At 51.1% G+C, this 9,154-nt stretch overlaps 1 long non-coding RNA gene across 1 annotated transcript in view; it reads right to left on the bottom strand.

Annotated features, from left to right (window-relative positions):
- The window catches only part of LOC132222572 (uncharacterized), an 85,386-nt gene that overhangs the window by 62,401 nt on the left and 13,831 nt on the right, over positions 1–9,154 (bottom strand). The window lies entirely within an intron of this gene.

The raw sequence follows: 9,154 nt of genomic DNA, 5'->3' as shown, positions 1-9,154 counted from the left end.
TGCTCCGCCGGCCACTTCTGTTCGCTCGAGATAACACAGTCAAACATCCTGTTGGCACAGCCCCAACACAATCACCATAATTCCTCCAGCTCCCAGTATGGACCAGCAGGCTTGATTAAACACATCGACTCGGAGTAAAAGCCTCATTAGCATCCAGGGCTGGAAGCCCCATGCTGCATGGGTAACGGCCGGCCTTCTGATTTTATTTCATTTATGCCTCGGCCCAGCTCTCAGCGTAAGATCGCCGCTCCGCTGAATTCAGCATCCAAACTAAATGCGTCTGTCTCGTCAGACCTTCAGGCTCAACAAATGGCGAGTCTGGAGTCCCCCAAGCCACACTCCTTCTACTCAGGACGGGTTAACCCTGGGGAGAGGGGGGAAAGGAAACGAAACAGAAAAGAGCAAATACTAGTAAAGGCTTGTTGTCTACACCGGCCTTGAGGGAACATGTCCTAAATGCAACAGACTCAAGTTTATTTTTTATTCTTTTTTAAAGTATATTTTTTATTGATTTCAGAGAGAAAGGGAGAGGGAGGGAGAGAGAGAGAGAGAGAGAGAGAGAAAGAGAGAGAAATATCAATGATGAGAATCATTGATGGGCTGCCTCTTGCACACCTCCCACTGGGGATCGAGCCCGCCACCCGGGCATGTGCCTTGACCGGGAATCGAACCATGACCTCCTGGTTCATAGGTCGACCCTCAACCACTGAGCCACGCCAGACGGGTGAAATGTCTTTCGTCTGATGAACGTGGACTTTAGGTTTTCTATGTCCAAGAAGCCACACTGAGCCTTAGCCTATTGCCAACCGGGGGGAAGGGAGTATTTTGCCAAATAGTAACACGACGCCGATGGGGTAGCAGAAATCCGACGTCCCGGTCAGATTGCCCTCTGCCCACAGCCTCTCCACCCCATGCCCTGGCACCACCCGTGGCTACCAGTGCGTCCAGCTGTTCCAACACCTGCCTGCAGTCCTGGACCGGCCTCCATCACAGACCCGGCACGAGTCCTCCATCAGTGGCCCAGCGTTGGCCCGCATCGCCGTTGCTATGGCGACAGTCACCCAGGAATACATGAAGTGAGGAATAGGCACGCTGAGCAGGGGTAGAGTCCTCGCCTGGCCTACCAGGACGGGCTTACAAAGTTTTCTAGCTTCCCCCAAGACATTTCCTCCCCGCCCCCCACCGAAGACTTTTTAAATTAGGAGCCAATATGCAGCCACATAATTTCCCTAACAACCACGGCAACGCGATTCCCTCTGGTTGGGGAGGTTAAAAATAAATCGCAGGTGCTACTGCAGCCAGCTAGAACCTCTAATTTATCTTCTGGAACATCGTTTTGGTTATTGCAGATGCCTAACTCCCCAAGTCTCACCTGTGATCAAGGTAACTAACCTCTCTAAGGCACCCATGGGACTTGCCTGCATGCACTTGCTCAGGCTACCTCTGACTACAGCTTCCTACCCCTTTCCTGCACAATACGGTGTTCCAGCAGCGGTGGGAACGTCTTTGGTCGGGGGAAGGAAATCAAGGGCGCTTCTATTGGAAAAATCTGATTTTCATGTCTGTGGCCAACAGCCACTGGCATTGAAATCAGCTAAATGGCCCTGGCCGGTGTGGCTCAGTGGATAGAGCGTTGGCCTGTGGATTGAAAGGTTCTGGGTTCCATTCCAGTCAAGGGCATATGCCTGGGTTGTGGACTCGATCCCCAGTGGGGGGGCGGGGGCGGCGCGTGCAGGAGGAAGCCAATCAATGATTCTCGCTCATCATGGATGCTTCTATCTCCTTCTCCCTCTCCCTCCCTCTCTGAAATCAATAAAAATATATTTTAAATAAAGAAATCAGCTACATTGTTTGCAGTTGTAAAATAGCCCCCCATTACCCCCTGTCAACAGTCTCCCCGTTACTAACACCTCCCATTAGCGTGGTAGTTTGTTACAATTAGCGAACCGATAACTGCTAACTCAAGTCCACAGTTTATCCAGACTTCCTTCGTTTTTTACCAATGTCCTGTTTCTATTTGAGGATGTCTGCTGTTCTGCATGCTGCACGCCACTTCAAATGTTCCCTTCGCCCCGCGGATGCCACATGAAATGCCTACTGAGGATCTCAGTCAACGTTTGCATTGGTTATGTTCACCCGGGTTCGCTCTTGGGCTGTCACACGCTGTAGGGATCAGTATGCCCATGACGTGGGCCAGTGAACCGACCGACAAGGAGGGCAGTTCAGTAATCAGTCCAAGAAGTCACAGCTGGCCAGGGAAACCAAAATGCCACCCACCGTGCCAGGCAAGGTCCCAGGGGAGAGTGGGGCCATCTGGCCTCCTGAAGACATTTCCACCAGCTGGTGTTTCTCCCTCGTGTTCTTGTAAAGGCCCTTTCTCTGCTTGGTGAGTGTACAAGGCTCGGAAATGATCTCTGACAAGTGTGCACAGGGAGAGGCAGCCTGCGTGTGGGTGTGGGCATTGAGGATGAGCTGTGATGCAATCGCCACTTCGGCATCTCATTCAGATAGGCCATCGTCTTCCCGGCCGGCGTGGCTCAGTGGTTGAGCGTCGAGCTATGAACCAGGAGGTCACGGTTCCATTCCAGGTCAGGGCACATGCCTGGGTTGCGGGCTCGATCCCCAGTGTGGGGCGTGCAGGGGGCAGCCGATCCATGATTCTCTCTCATCATTGATGTTTCCATCTGTCTCTCCCTCTCCTTTCCTCTCTGAAATCAATAAAAATAAGTTTAAACAAATAAAAGTAAATAGATCATGTTCTTTGTAAGGTATAGGATTGTCTGGCTACTGTGCTGTACACGCAAAACTAACCCAAAACGATGTTGAATATAAACTGTGACTGAAAAGTAAAATGTCAGCCCTAGCCGGTTTGGTTCAGTGGATAGATCGTCGGCCTGCGGACCGAAGGGTGTCGGGTTTGATTCTAGTCAAGGGCACATGCCTGGGTTGCAGGCTTGGTCCCTAGTGGGGGCGTGCAGGAGGCAACTGATCAATTATTCTCTCTCATCATTGATGTTTCTATTTCTCTCTCCTGCTCCCTTCCTGTCTGAAATCAATAAACATAGACTACAAAAAAGAAAGAAAAATAAAATGCAAGAAGTAAAGAAACGGTCACCTTTCCCAAAAAGAGATGGGGCCCAGTCCCGAAAGCAAATGATATTTCCGCAAATGGAAGCTGGTTTTGTGCCTCTAAGAATCCTTCAGAGATATTCACAAGCTCCCTCCAGCTCCCTCCAGCTCCCTCTCTCTCTCTTTTTACTATTTATTTATTTATATTAATTTCAGAGAGGAAGGGAGAGAGAGAGACAAACATCAATGATGAGAGAGAATCATAGATCTGGCTGCCCCCTGCATGCCCCCTAATGAGGATCGAGCCTGCAACCCGGGCATGTGCCTTTGACCGGAGTCGAACCCAGGACCTTTCAGTCTGCAGGCCGGTGCTCTATCCACTGGGCCACACCGGCTAGGGCTCCCTGCAGCTCCTGAAGGAGACTGTCCACAGGACAATGAACAGTGCCCCCTTATCTGCCTGTGGGGGTGATGCACTGTGGCTTCCTGGGGGTCTGAAGCAAGACACTCACCCAAGAGGAGGAAGCATTGGACGTCAGCCAAGGGTGGTCGCCCCTTCTCTTTGGGCGCATGTGGCAGCTTCGGGCCAACGTATTTCATAGCCCGGACCTCCCTAATCCCCATGCGATGCTTGTGCTTCCTTCCCAGAGAAAAATGGCAGGGCACTTGCCATGAGTGTACAGCTTCATCTGCATTGCAAACGAGCCCCATCCACTTGGGTGCTCCTGATTTGGGGGTGGGGGGGAAGGAGGGGGAGTCAGCTCTTCAGGTTGTGAGTGACGGCAATGCTGAGTCTCCTGAGTCTCCGAAGAGCGGGCTAAGGCAGGACTCAGAGGCTCTGAGCTATTCCGGGTGGCGAGGTGTTGCCTTAAGGACTCATTATAGCCCTGGAGTCATTCTCTTGGGAACTTGTGGGAATGATCCTGAGAAGCAGGAGCCGGGTCAGGTGACCTTCACCTTCGCACAAGAGCAACCCTCTCTTTCCTTCAGGAAAGCTCTTGGAAAAATATATCCCGGCCCGGCCGGTGTGGCTCAGTGGTTGAGCGTTGACCTATGAACCAGGAGGTCAGGGTTCGATTCCCGGTCAGGGCACAGGTCCGGGTTGCTGGCTCGATCCCCAGTGGGGGGCGTGCAGGAGGCAGCCGATCCATGATTCTCTCTCATCACTGATGTTTCTATCTCCCTCTCCATCTCCCTTCCTCTCTGAAATCAATGAGAATATATTTTTATTAAATAACTGTAGTTTTCCTCCTATGCATCATGTGAGGATTTTGTTAGATGTATGCCTAGGGTTATGGGGTGTTGTTTTTTTCCCCCCTGGTGCTAAGGAAAGAAGATATTTTCAAGGTATTTTTCAAAGACAATAAAATTAGAAAGCTTGCCAATTACATAGAAATAAAGTAAAAGGAGAAAATGAAGCTGCAATCCAAGGCATCATTCCAAATGCAAAATACCCAGATCGCAGAATACATCTTGCTCAGGAGCAGCCAGAAACCCCCAACGGCTTCCCAGGTGAACTAAACCTGAGAAAACAAGCTGGGATCCGTCAGGGGAGCCCAGCACACACCTCGGTGGAGCCCGCAGAGCTGAGCGCACCTGCTCCTCAGGCCTCTCCCCTGCCCCCCACACCCCACCCCATTCCATCCCTGCACAGCAGCCAAGGGCGTCCAGGTCAGGGCAGGAGAAGAGGGGGGCAGAGAAAGGCAGCAGCAGGGTCCCAGAAAACCCTGATCTCTCTTCCTCTGATCAGAAAGGCAGGCGGAGGGTCTGTGACAGCATCTCTTCCCAGAAAGCACAGGCGCTGGGGAGATGCCAACCCTGTCTGCACTTAGACATCTCATCTCACACAGAGGACAGCTGGGACAAGAGAGGTCATTGGCGGCCCTGGCCGGTTTGGCTCAGTGGATAGAGCGTCGGCCTGTGGACAGAAGGGTCCTGGGTTCGATTCCGGTCAAGGGCATATGCCTGGGTTGTGGGCTCAATCCCCAGTAGGGGCCCTGCGGGAGGCAGCCGATCCATGATTCTCTCTCATCATTGATGTTTCTCTCTCTCCCTCTCCCTTCCTCTCTGAAATCAATAATATATATATATATATATATATATATATATATATATATATATAGAGAGAGAGAGAGAGAGAGAGAGAGAGAGAGAGAGAGAGATATCATTTGCCAAGTGCACTTTGTCAAGTACTATTGCGAACACATTTCTCTGGAGAGGAAAGAGTCTTTGTTGATTAGCTGATGGCTGGTAAAGATCAGGGGGTTCAAGAAAACAAGGAAACTGCCCGGCTGGTGTGGCTCAGTGGTTGCTCATCGACCTATGAACCAGGAGGTCACGGTTCGATTCCCGGTCAGGGCCCATGACCGGGTTGCAGGCTGACTCCCCAGTGTGGGGCGTGCAGGAGGCAGCCAATCAGTCATGGATGTTTCTCTCTCTCTCTCCCTTCCTCTCGGAAATCAATAAAAATATATTTTAAAAAAACGTTCCATTCTTCATGTCAAGCAATTTGCAAGCATTATCTCTTTTGACCCTATGACCCTATAAGGTAAGGACTCTTACCATGACCTTCATTGGCAAACAAGAAAATTGAGACTTAGCGCAGGTTACATTTGCCCAAGGGCACTCGGTAAGTGATGGAGCCAGGGTCTGAGGCCAGACTGCCCGACTCCAGAGCCCAAAACTCACTCACAATTGTTTACAGCCGCTGGTTTTGTCTTTTTTTTTTTTTTGCATCCACAGGCAAGCATGACTCACAGCGAACTGCGAGGTCTTATGATTCACTGAAACTCTTCTTGTTGAAATCACCAACCCAGCTCCCCTTTGAAAAATCCAACCAGCTGAAAATGCTCACTCTCTGTCTTGCTATTAAAAAGAAAGGACGATTCCCCATCTTGATGGCTTTGCTCCAACTAATTCAAGGTTTGGGCTGTATTTTCTGCCCCACTGCACCCTCACCCCCACCCCCGCCATGTCTGAGCAGGCCTCTGTCCGTTGGCAATCTTAGAAGTGGAAAAAAATTCAGTCCCAAAGACCACACGTGCTTTTGACCCTGACGCCAAGCGAAACTGGGTCAAACCGAATGGATTTAGATGATGGCAGGGTTCAAGGTCGCTTCTGAAGTCTGTTCCCTGAACTTAAGCTCTGAGTGACAGGAGCTACTCACTGACCAGGGCCTTTCACATCTGTCACCTTGGTTCTCAAAGTACCATCTGCTGAAAGCTGGGAATGTGGGGGATGATGTCATTTTAGCGCCACGAGCCAATCAGAGGAAGGTAAATAGCCCGTGCTCGCACTCACGTGTGGAATATAATGAACAACATAAACTGATGAACAAAATAGATCCAGAGACATAGAAGCAGCGGACCTCAGAGGGAAGGCAGGGTCAAGGGCACATGCCCAGGTTGCAGGCTCCATCCCCAGTAGGGGGCGTGCAGGAGGGGTGGGGGGGGGCGGTGTGGTGGCTAAGAGATCAACCAAAGACCTTGTATGCATAGAAGCATAACCAATGGACACAGACAATAGGGGGGTGAAGGCCCGAGCTGGGGGGCGGGGGCGGGCTGGGAGAGGACAATGGGGGAGAAAGGGGACATGTGTAATACTTTCAACAATAAAGAATTTAAAGCCCTGGCTGGTTTGGTTCAGTGGGTAGAACGTCGGCCTGCGGACTGAAGGGTCCAGGGTTCGATTCCGGTCAAGGGCACATACCCAGGTTGCGGGCTCCCTCCCCACTAGGGGAGCATGCAGGAGGCAGCCGATCAATAGCTCCCTCTCATCATTGATGTTTCTCTCTCTCCCTTCCCCTGTGATAGCAATACAAATATATTTTTAAAAAAAGAGCACGAATCCGTGGTTTTACAAAACCCAAGGAATCTACTAGACAAATGGATTCCCCTTACTACCTGGAACTCTTTGGGAAGACTACACACAACAAATCTCAAGGTTAATCTAAAATTATTTCATTTTATCACAAAGTTATATTACCTGGAAGATGTTTTCAAAGGACTGCAAGTTACAAGACGTCAGTGTGATACTGGTGCTATAATTGTCCGCACAGATAGTGTTAGAAGTTAACGTGCACCATCGTACTGGTGGGAGGTTGCCAGGCAGATGGAAAGTTTGCGGCTTTGTTCTTTGCCTTTTCCTTTTCTCCCTCCACAAATGAGAAGCCGCCACCTGCCTCCTGGAATATTTTTGGTTGGAATATTTTTACTCTTCTTGGTTGAAAACATGTGCTTAAACAAAGCAACATGAAAAAACACTCGATGCTGAGCTGAAATAATCATCTCATTTATATGTGACAAGCTTTGGGGTAACCGTTCGATTTCCCAGTTTGTTTCTTTTGTGGCCCTATAATCCTCTTTCCAATGTTGCCTGCCCCGTGTGGCCACAAGCACTCGAGAGCCCAGGAAGCACAAAGGCCCCAATTTCCTTGGTAGTAACAAGACACAAATGCAAATTACGGACAAAGGAAGAGTGTGTCCACGCTTGTAACGGCCATTGCTCTGTTCTGCGCTTCGCGATTCCTTGTTTTAAAAACACCCATTCACCTTAGCCGCTGACTTTTCAACGGGCTACCCGCAGAAGAGAAGAATAAATTCTTTCCCTTAGATTCTGGATTGCACTCAATTACTTTGAACAGATAACGTGAAATCTTGCAAGAGTCTTACAGAATTCCCAATTGCGGAATTTGTTCTTGAGCTATGGAGTCTCATTTTGCTTCTTGCACGTTCAATCTACGCTTTGCGGTCAATCGAATGACCTGTATTGCACCCTCTTCAGAATCGTTGGCTGGTTAGCACGGTGTCTAGCTGGGGTGGAAACTACTCTTTTCTTCATCCGTGGCATCATTCTTTCCAGAGTTGACATGGTGTGCAAGCAATTGCGCGTGTATCAGCCAATCCATAGAGTGAGCAATGGTAGGTGAATCCCTTCCTTTTTATAGACTGTCGTTTCCTGATTGCCAAGAAGCCATGCCTGCACAGCGACCCTGGTTTGGAGGGGAGGAAACACAGGCTTAGCGAAGGAGAGGAGCTGCCTGGCCGACCACAGAATTGATCTGGCTGGCAGAACGGTCTCAACACCTCCCTCCTTTATGAACGCCTGGAAATAGCAACAGGCATGTTAGTGTTTTGTGTAATTATTTAGTGGATGCCCAGAATGTGTAAGCCCTCCACCTCTCTGTGGATTTATTTTATGTCGGAGTGAAAGTGACTTGACGGTCCTATTTCATCAATGTGACATATTGCATTATTTGTGGGAGGGAGCGGGGAGCCAGAAGACAAGGGAGACTGATCAGAGGTATTGCCCGTCCCTGGGATGACTGACAGCCACACACTCAGACCCAGGACCGGGCGGAGGGAACCTTCCGGTTTTATTGTTTATCAGAGCACCCATCCTGGGTGATTTTAACAGGAGTTTGGCAAATAAATATACGAGTGAAGGAGATGCTGTAAGCGGTGTCAGAGTAACCTCTATTTTGGAAGTAATAAATATTTTGAGTTTAAAAGGTGTCAAAACGTCAAACACGATGGGGAATGACTATCGACCTAACTCCAGATGCTGCCGCCACCCTCCAACGACAGGAGTAACGAAGCGAGACGGAGTTAAACACCCGACCCCAGAAATGGACCGGGAGGCGGGGTCCTAATTAGAGCAAGAATCCAGGAAGCCAGACAGCCCTGTGTTTGCGGGAGCAGGCGGCGCAGCCGGCCGCGATCCCCGGGAGGCGGCCGCCGTCGCCCGCCCCCGCCTGCCGGGAGCGTCCCCGCAGCGCTGGGTTGAGAACCACCGGGAAGGACAGCTCCCCGGCGTGGCGCGCACTGCGGAGGGGCCCCTGAGCGCGGCGGGGTGGACCAGGCCGGCGGGTTCGGGCAGCGGGAAGAATCCGCTGCGACCCCGTACACCCACCCTGCGGGCAGCTCGGGGCTGGCGGGGCGCCGTCCCGGGGGGCCAGGTCCCTGCAGGCCAGGGGACCCGCCAAGACGCGGCGGCCCTCCCCCTCCCGCTGGCACCGCCCCGCCCGGGAGAGGAGGGTGGGGCGTCTCCGGCGCAGGTCACGCCCACCCGTCCAAGATTGGCTTCC

Source organism: Myotis daubentonii, chromosome 20 (genome assembly GCF_963259705.1).
Source record: "Myotis daubentonii chromosome 20, mMyoDau2.1, whole genome shotgun sequence".
NCBI classification, from domain to species: Eukaryota; Metazoa; Chordata; class Mammalia; order Chiroptera; family Vespertilionidae; genus Myotis; species Myotis daubentonii.
Note: the sequence above shows the minus strand (reverse complement) of the source record. Positions and strands in the feature narration are given on the sequence as shown.